Source organism: Bubalus bubalis, chromosome 9, assembly GCF_019923935.1.
Source record: "Bubalus bubalis isolate 160015118507 breed Murrah chromosome 9, NDDB_SH_1, whole genome shotgun sequence".
NCBI classification, from domain to species: domain Eukaryota; kingdom Metazoa; phylum Chordata; class Mammalia; order Artiodactyla; family Bovidae; genus Bubalus; species Bubalus bubalis.
The window spans coordinates 86,792,774-86,802,083 of NC_059165.1; the positions used below are offsets into that span (position 1 = coordinate 86,792,774).

General features: G+C 41.4%; 1 long non-coding RNA gene across 1 annotated transcript; it reads left to right on the plus strand.

Annotated features, from left to right (window-relative positions):
• The first annotated feature begins 1,282 nt into the window (after positions 1-1,282).
• Positions 1,283-3,727, plus strand: LOC123335127. The gene is made up of 3 exons (XR_006553479.2): positions 1,283-2,123; positions 2,655-2,796; positions 3,540-3,727. It is a non-coding gene; the product is annotated as an uncharacterized LOC123335127 (long non-coding RNA).
• Positions 3,728-9,310: the final 5,583 nt, after the last annotated feature.

Consider the following 9,310-nt stretch of genomic DNA (forward strand, 5'->3'; position numbering starts at 1 on the left):
CCTCACCTCCTCGTTCTTCTCTGGCCCTCCTATTCTCGTCTACCATTCTCTCCAGTCATTTCTCTTTCAGCTTGAATGAGTTTTTACTTTGCTATTACTCCCAAACCAATCTTCATTTTCAGCCTTCTGTGTAACTGAGGAATCAAATTATATTATTGTCCCTCATCGGGTTAATGTTTTGTCTTTCATGAGAGGGAAAGAAAGTCTTAAGTAGAGACAATACACCCATGTGTGCACTAAAAATCATACTATGAGGGTAGTTCCAATTTCTCCTTCAGTATGGGTTGTGAAAATGGCTCAAGCAGAAAAAGCATAATAAGATCATGGAAAATGCAGAGATGATGTCCTTAAATATGCTTAAATTCAAACCTGGGCTTTCTTAAAAAGCTCCAATCCAGATTCAATAAACTAATGCTTTAAAAGCATCTAAATACAACCCTTAGCACATTAGTGGTCAGTAAACAACAGACTGGTTCCAAATAGGAAAAGGAGTATGTCAAGGCTGTATATTGTCACCCTGTTTATTTAACATATATGCAGAGTACATCATGAGAAACGCTGGGCTGGAAGAAGCACAAGCTGGAATCAAGATTGCCGGGAGAAATCTCAATAACCTCAGATATGCAGATGACACCACCCTTATGGCAGAAAGTGAAGAGGAACTAAAAAGCCTCTTGATGAAAGTTGAAAGAGGACAGTGAAAAAGTTGGCTTAAAGCTCAACATTCAGAAAACTAAGATCATGGCATCTGGTCCCATCACTTCCTGGCAAATAGATGGGGAAACAGTGGAAACAGTGTCAGACTTTATTTTTATGGGCTCCAAAATCACTGCAGATGGTGATTGCAGCCATGAAATTAAAAGATATTTACTCCTTGGAAAGAGTTATGACCAACCTAGATAGCATATTGAAAAACAAAGACATTACTTTGCCAACAAAGGTCCGTCTAGTCAAGGCTATGGTTTTTCCAATAGTCATATATGCATGTGAGAGTTGGACTGTAAAGAAAGCTGAGCACTGAAGAATTGATGCTTTTGAACTGTGGTGTTGGAGAAGACTCTTGAGAGTCCCTTGGACTGCAAGGAGATCCAACCAGTTCATCCTAAAGGAGATCAGTCCTGAGTATTCATTGGAAGGACTGATGCTGAAGCTGAAACTCCAATACTTTGGCCACCTGATGCAAAGAGCTGACTCATTTGAAAAGACCCTGATGCTGGCAAAGATTGAGTGTGGGAGGAGAAGGGGACGACAGAGGATGAGATGGCTAGATGGCATAACTGACTCGATGGACGTGGGTTTGAGTGAACTCCAGGAGTTGGTGATGGACAGGGAGGCCTGGTGTGCTGCGATTCATGGGGTCGCAAAGAGTTGGACACGACTGAGCGACTGAACTGAACTGAAACAATAACTATAATTATCTTCAAAGCAATAACTATTTTAATCACTTATTTTAAATTTTTTAAACTGGGATAAGAAAGACTGGGAGCTGTAAACTCTTAAATAATAATGGTTTCAAATAGTAGTCTTTGCCAGGTTCTTTAGAATGTGCACTGCCGCTTGCCCCCCAAAAAAGTTTTGGGCGTTTTGTTTTGGTTTAGTGTATTAGGTTAGTGTATGGGAGGTCTAAAAGCAAACGGTAAATTCTAGAGAAAAATTTTCCAACTGTAGATACTTTTTTAAAGTGCTGCTCTCCGATTTAAAAGAAGAATTAATTTTTTTTTTTTATATAACCCATTAATGACTATTCCAATTATATTCATGTTGCTGTCACCTAGCGGCGAGTTTGTGGTTGGGAGACAGAGAAGGGTGCAGGACCACTCCGTTTATCCAGAGTGCACTCCTGCCCCCTGGTGGTGACATTTATTGTGCCTGCCCTTAGCCCATGAAAAAGCGTTTTACCAAAGGGGCATTTTACAGGTGGCAGCCTGACTTTGCCTCTGCAGTTACAATCAGTGTGACGGGACGGCCGACAGCTCCTGTCTTCCGTCTTACAACTACCATCGCATCTTACAAGAAAAGAAATACGACTGACCTTAAGTCATCCCGACATCTGAAGGCAGAGCTGCGACCCTCGGCATGAAGTCCTGATCCACTCACTGTACGTGATTACGCTAAAGCTAAAGGTAGCAGTGTTTTCAGAGATCACCCCTTTCCTAAACCTCCTCCAATTGCTTAATATGCCAGGAATATTAAATAATTTGCTGTTTATTTCAGAGACAGTATGGCCTGAATGTCTGCTTTTTTTAGCTCTCTGTATTGTGTCTTTATTTTTAATTCCTCTTTTTCCTATATCTACTGTTTCTTACCAATTTTTCATTCTCCCCTCATGTAACTGAAAAAAGTAATTTTAACATCTATGAGAAATCATTTTTAAAACTGTCATTAGATAGGGCTATTAAATCTCAACCCCTCTGGATTTCTACTTACACGCTGACAAAGGCACACAGACTGTGCTTTTTCAGAGGAAAGATAACTTTTTTTGGTTTCTTCCAAATAATCACTTAGTCCAGGCTCTTGCCCAACTTGAGGTGAGAATATTCCACCGAAGTGAGCAACTTCGGAGACTGAACACAGCTTTCTGCCAGAGCAGTTGTTCTGCTCTCATTTTATGGACACGGTGACTCATGTACCTGATCAAATTTCCCTCTGTGCAGGCTGCTGGAAAAATTCAGGACCAAACTGGGCCTCTCTCCTTAAAAAGTATGAGGACTTCCTCATGCGCTTTTCCTGTCCCTTTCGTGGCTCCATTTCATTGTCCATCCTGTGCTTCAGCTTCCTCACTGCCTCAAATCTAAGGTATCTCCACAGTGTTCTGCTTTTTAAATGCCTTAAACCTATTGAAAGATGCTAAGAATACAGAGATAGGATACAAGGAGAACTGTGTGTGTGTGTGTGTGTGTGTGTGTGTTCATCCTGTATGCATCCATAGGTATATCAGAACCAAATACAAAAGACTCTCCTTCAAAAGATTTTGAAATTAAAAATCTAAAGAAGGAAATGCTTTTTTTTTTTTCATATAAAATGCTCCCTAACTAGGTTATCTGAGCCAGAAGAAATGAGATTCATGACTCACAGTTTTACTTATTCTATCTATACCACTGTTTTCAAATTCCTGACAAAGAGGAGAGGAAGAATCCTTCTGCTCATTAAACCTGTTCATTTTTCACAGTTAAGAAATAAGTGTTAAAATCTCTCACATTTGAATTAGCTTTGAGTTTCGTAAAACACTGTATAATTACCTGAATAATAAAAACAATGACTAGGCTAGATTCAAAACTTTATCAGCAAGTATGAACAAAAGAGCAGTTAACTAAGCCTCTTTCTAAAATGATATTATTTAAAAGCCAAAACATTTAGAATCAACCCTTTATAGCTAAAAGTAATTTTACTGTTCCTACTGCCATGGTTTTGCCATTTTTTAAATGTAATATTCACAAATGTCTTTCATGAACTCTAAACATAGCAAATTAAAAAAAAAATTGTATCATCATCAACACATAGATGCACAACTTTTGGAACCTTTTTTTTTTTTTTTTTAGTTATTCAGAAAGATTCCCAGTGGATACCCAAGGACATCAGTATCTCGTGCTACCCACACACCTGAAACTTTCCTCCTGGCCATCATTGGAACTGATATAAATCAATGGATACAATCATACATCCTACATTTCATAATTTCAGAACCCTTCTACTTCCAGAGTCTCATTCATCTCAATGATAATCTTGTAAAATAAGTATAAAACCTGCATTTTGCAAGAGAAGAAATGGAGACTTTTAAGGTCATCAAAAGACTTGTCAGAAAGAAAAACGGAGTTGAGAGCTCAGAACTTCTAAACCTCGTTTGGTTGTTCTTTCCACTCTAGATTTTATTTTCTCATGACTGTCATGGGAGTTTAGTATACACCCGCTGTTGACAAAAACAGGAGAAGTTGAACTCTCCTCCACCCACAGCCATTCATACAGGCACGTTCTTTTCCAGCCCCAGTCTCAAGAGTCAATCTAGAAAATGCACAATTTAACTGACGTGATGGATGTGGGTCTGGGTGAACTCCCGGAGTTGGTGATGGACAGGGAGGCCTGGCGTGCTGCAATTCATGGGGTCGCAAGGAGTCAGACACGACTGAGCGACTGAACTGAAGTGAGTTCAAACACAGTTGTGCCCAGAAGGCCGGGAAACCTGAATGCATTAAGGGTGCAATGTTTTGTCAGTTTAGATTCACAAGGCTTTTTTGTAAGATAAAAAGTAAACCCTGGATCCCACTATTAAGAATCCTCATGGATTAATGATTCTTTATCAGTATGTAATGTTGATAGAATGTCTTTTTCCTATCACAACTTTCCAGAATACAGGACCTGATATATTCAACCTTGCTTTGGCTCATCCCTAAATTCAGTGCCAGCCCGAGGATGCCCCAACTCCTCTGGAGTTGGGACAGGAGCCTGGTACCAGAGAAGCTGACATCAGAGCTACTCTGAGGAGAACATGACCTCCTGCCCTGAGATGAATCCCTCAAACACCCACTCTTCAGGTAAGGCGCTTGCCAGGTAAGGCACCAAGACATCTTTATACTTAAAAAATAAAACAAAAACGCACCTTTTACATTTTACAGTGACCAAACACTCTGATTTACCATGGAGAAAAAGCAGAAGAAAGGAGAAAAAAATTTCCCTGTATCTTGGTGTTCATTTCTCACCACCAGATGGCAGGTGAGCACCAGGATGTGAATCTCCTGCCAGTCCAAGTTGAGGACGCTGGTTCTTTAGTGTTGAAACAGAAATCCACACGAGTGAGTGGAGAATTTCCAAAGAATAGGAGTGCTTAACTGCTGATTCAGCCCTGGAGTGGAGAGCCCTGGGGCCTGCCGAGCCTGTTGAGTGTGCATCAGCGCAGGGAAGTGACAGTAATTGGGCTTCCTTACTGCGAAGGCTTCAGACCGCGTGCGGTTCAAGCTGCGCAGCCGGAACTCATTAACCAAGTCCTCCGTGGTGTCTTTACTCAAACTGAGGTTCATGCTTGTTAAAAAATGCAGAAAACCAGGACAGCTAAACCGGAAACTTGGTGTTTAACAGGCTCCCCGGGTGATTCTTTTCCTTCTTAAGCTTGGGAAAAGAACTTGAAGAGTGCAGGGTCCTGGGTAAAGACTTTTCAAAGCTAGGGCTCGGGTGTGTGGCGGCCCATGAGACTCCTGGGCTGCACTGGGAGTTGCAGAACACTCACTCCAGGCTCCTAGGAAAGCTCTGCTCCACTTGGTAGCATTTGTCTCTGGTACAAAGAGGCAGACATAGAGCTATAAGTCATCTCTTTGCCCTGGCAGCGTCCCTCGACTCTACCCTCTCCTCAGGAAAACAAAATTCATAAACAGTTTAACCCTTAAGATATTTAAAAACTGATCATGATTCAATAGATACTTTATAATTAAAGCATTTAGCTGAAATTGGTACTGCATTTTAGATGAAATCTTAGTAACACGGTTTTCAATTGAAGGAAGCCTCAGCCATCAGAGATAAGGAGGTACCCAGGTCTCACTCATCAGCAAGATTTTGGTGTGAGTCAGAAGTTGGCAGTGCAGCCATAACTGGCTCAAAAGCTGGTTTCTGGGCTTCAACGTCAATCTGTCTGACCCTGGACATGCGTAAGAGGTTTCAATTCTACAGTCACCAGTTTGAGTGAGAAGAAAAGTAATGCCCAACCTGCCTCCAGAAAAATAGTATTGGAGTAAATTCAGTTTAAAATCATTTATCAAGATTACTAATTCAACCAAGTCCAATTTTTAATTCTTCATTTTATTCCCTGAATTATCTCATTTAAATCTAAATGTACTTATGGCTGCTGCTGTTGCTGCTGCTAAGTCGCTTCAGTCGTGTTCGACTCTGTGCAACCCCACAGATGGCAGCCCACAAGGCTCCGCCGTCCCTGGGATTCTCCAGGCAAGAACACTGGAGTGGGTTGCCATTTCCTTCTCCAAAATGTACTTATGGAAAGGGGTGCAATTCTAAGAAGGACAAGCCGCTTCAGGTAATTGAGCACACACCCATGGCGGGAGGGAGAGCTACCTTCCCCCTTGTTATTCTACAGCATCGGTGCTATGGGGTGCTGGCTCCTGCAGGTAATACCACGGTTACCCGCACAGTAGACTGGAGTTTCTAGCCATCAGCTCCCTCCTGAAGGTCCACATACCTCCCTGTCACGTGCTTCTCCTCCATCTATGACTTTCCTTTGGCCAGATGACCTCTGAAGACGGTCACCAGCTCAGCCTCCAGGCTTAGTCGTCATAGAGCTTGAATTTTTAGTATTATTCCAAGGCAGGAAGACTATCAGTTTGATCTCTCATACCCATTTTGAGTCTGTCCTGTTTTGTGATAAGAGCAGCATCTTATGATATAATTTAGACCAGGGCCCCTTGATCTCTTGGGAAGTCTTCATGTCTGTCAGTGCAGTTTGAGATACCTCTCACAACAGGAGATGGCAAGAGATAACCTAGGGAAAGAGATAGAAATGAGCATGAATATTTGATTCTTCCTTCCCACTTCATCTTGCCACATATGCTTGTGCCCACAGAGGGTGAATCATCAGATTAAGTTCCTTTATTTCAACACAGTTCCTCTTAGGACCTGTCCACAAGGAAGTGGTTAATATTACCACCTTCACCCAGACAGTAAGTAAGAGGGTTCTGGAATTCCCCTGGAGCTCTCGAAACCTCGTGGGAAACACTGAGTAAAATGTATTTGAAGAAAGGCAAAAGCATAGCCATGGAGCAAAGATCAGCTGTAGCCAAGAGTTGGGGTGGTTTGAATGCATGACTAACAAGGGGCAGCCTGAAGGTGCTTTTCAAGTGAAATAGTAATTCTGGTAACAGACACACAGCTCTATAAATGTGTTAAAACTTAGCAAACCATGCATCCGAAATTTACCTCCTATAAACCCTGACCACTGGCAAAGCCTCTCTTTCTACTAGATGATTCCTCCCAACAGATAAAAATGTTAAAATATCCCGCATCTTTTAAAACCAGTTAAAAACAACAGCAGCAAAAAGTAACATCATCACCCTAAATTTCTCTCCAGCTATTGTCTCAGTTTTCTCTACAATAAATTTGAAAATAATTTCAAGTGAATTACAATACATTTGAAAGAATTCTCAGTCATGTTTTCAACTTTCTCTCCTGTTATTCTCTCTTGAACCCATTCTATTCATACTTTTATTTCCATGAGTCTACTAAAATTGTCTTGCCAAGACATTGCCAAGCCCAAAGGTCAGTTGCAATCCTCAACTACTCAGTTTGTTGAGAGCATTTGCCTGGAGGATCCTCCTAAAAACATTTCCAAAATTTGGCGTCCAGTTTATTTACTCTCTCATGATGCTTGAATGACTCCTTTTTATTTGCCTTTGCTGGATCGTCTTCAATTTCTCATCCTCTACATGTAGAGAGAGCATCCCAGTGCTCTGTTCTCACATCTTCTCATCGACCCTCATTTCTGTGGTGACCTCACTCAACATCATGATTTAGATCCCATTAGTGTGGTAATTCCAGATACTCCATTGCCCGAGCTAGTCTCACAAGTCCAAATTTATATATATAACTAACTACTCAGTCTCATTGGTCAGAGGTCTAATTGCCAATTCAGTTTTGCCATAAGCTCTTTTGGATTATTACAGTAACCTCTTACTGCATTCCTGCCTCACACAGTCTCATCTGAACATAACAGCTAGTTTTGTTGTTGGTAAATAGTCACCAAGTCATGTCTCACTCTTTTTGCGACCCCATAGACTGTAGCTTCTCTGTCCATGGGATTCCCCAGGCAAGAATACTGGAGTGGGTTGCCATTTCCTTCTCCAGGGGGTCTTCCTGACCCAGGGATCAAACTTGTGTCTCCTGCATTGGCAGGAGGTTTTTTTTTTGTTTTTTTTTTTTCAATTGAGACACCAGAGAAACTCAATGTAACAGTTAGAGAGGCCTTTGAAAAAATATAACTTAATCATGTCACTCTTCTGATTAAACTCTTTCAATGTTTTTTGTTGCTGTTGTAAACTGAAAGTCTGTGTCCCCTCAAAACCTGTATGTTGAATCCTAACCCCCAAAGGAATGATTAGGAGATGAGACCTCCAGAATGTGATTAGGTCCTGAGGGTGGAGCCCTCGTGAATGAGATTGTTGATCTTAAAAAAGAGATCCAGAAATCTCTCTTACACTCTTTGTCATGTGAGGATAATGGCCTTCTGCCACCTTACAGAGGGCTGTCAGCAGAACTCAACAATGCTGGCGCCCTGATCTCAAAACCGCAGCCTCCAGAACTCTAAAAACTGTAAGCCATCCAGTCTATGATATTCTGTTATAGCAGCCTGAATTGCTTAAGCCACCTGTCTTATTCAGAATAAAAGCTGAAGTCCATGCTGTGACCTAAAAGTTTAACGTGCTTTGGCTCCCACACTCTCTCTGACCTCATCTCCATTTTTCTCATTAGGCTCTGGTCACACTGCACTCTTAGGTACTCCTCGAAAACACCGACTGTTTTCCCAGCGCAGGGCTGCTGCATTTACTCTCTTTCACTGGAAGAGCTCTTAGATGACCTCGTGGCTCGTCCACTCATTTATTTCACCTCTCTGCTCCAGTTCCTTGCTTTTTCAAAGTCATCCTCTAACCATTTACCTAAGATAATCTACTTTTCCCCATTCTACTCCAGGTATCCCTCTCCCTTTCCCAAATGAATTTTCTCCATAGACCTTATCACTCCTGAACATATTTTGTTTTTGTTTATTGACTGTCATTCCACCTGTTTCTCCCTCACTCCTGCATGCCACCACCGCCACCAGAATGAATGAGCTGCAGGAGCAAAGAATTTAATTCACTGCAGAAGCCCCAGTACTTAACTAACTGATTGAATAATTATGTAACATTGACACTAAAATAGAAGTCTCACAAAGATTGAAAACTGGTGGCCCTGTCTGTTTTTAATATTTTTAAAATGCACAGCTATAGTTAGAATTTTGATGAAGTTATCAGTTATGAACATTAGGATTTCACATCAGTATGTGGTTTTATAACTTCTATTGAAAAATTAGAAATTGCCAATTTCAGTTGACACTTGGTACATTCTGGGCTTCCCTGATAGCTCAGTTGGTAAAGAATCCACCTGCAATGTAAGAGACCCTGGTTCAATTCCTGGGTTGAGAAGATCTGCTGGAGAAGGGATAGGCTACCCACTCCAGTATTCATGGACTTTGCTTGTGGCTCAACTGGTAAAGAATCTGCCCGCAGTGTGGGAGACCTGGGTTCAATCCCTGGTTTGGAAAGATACCCTGGAGAAGGGAAAG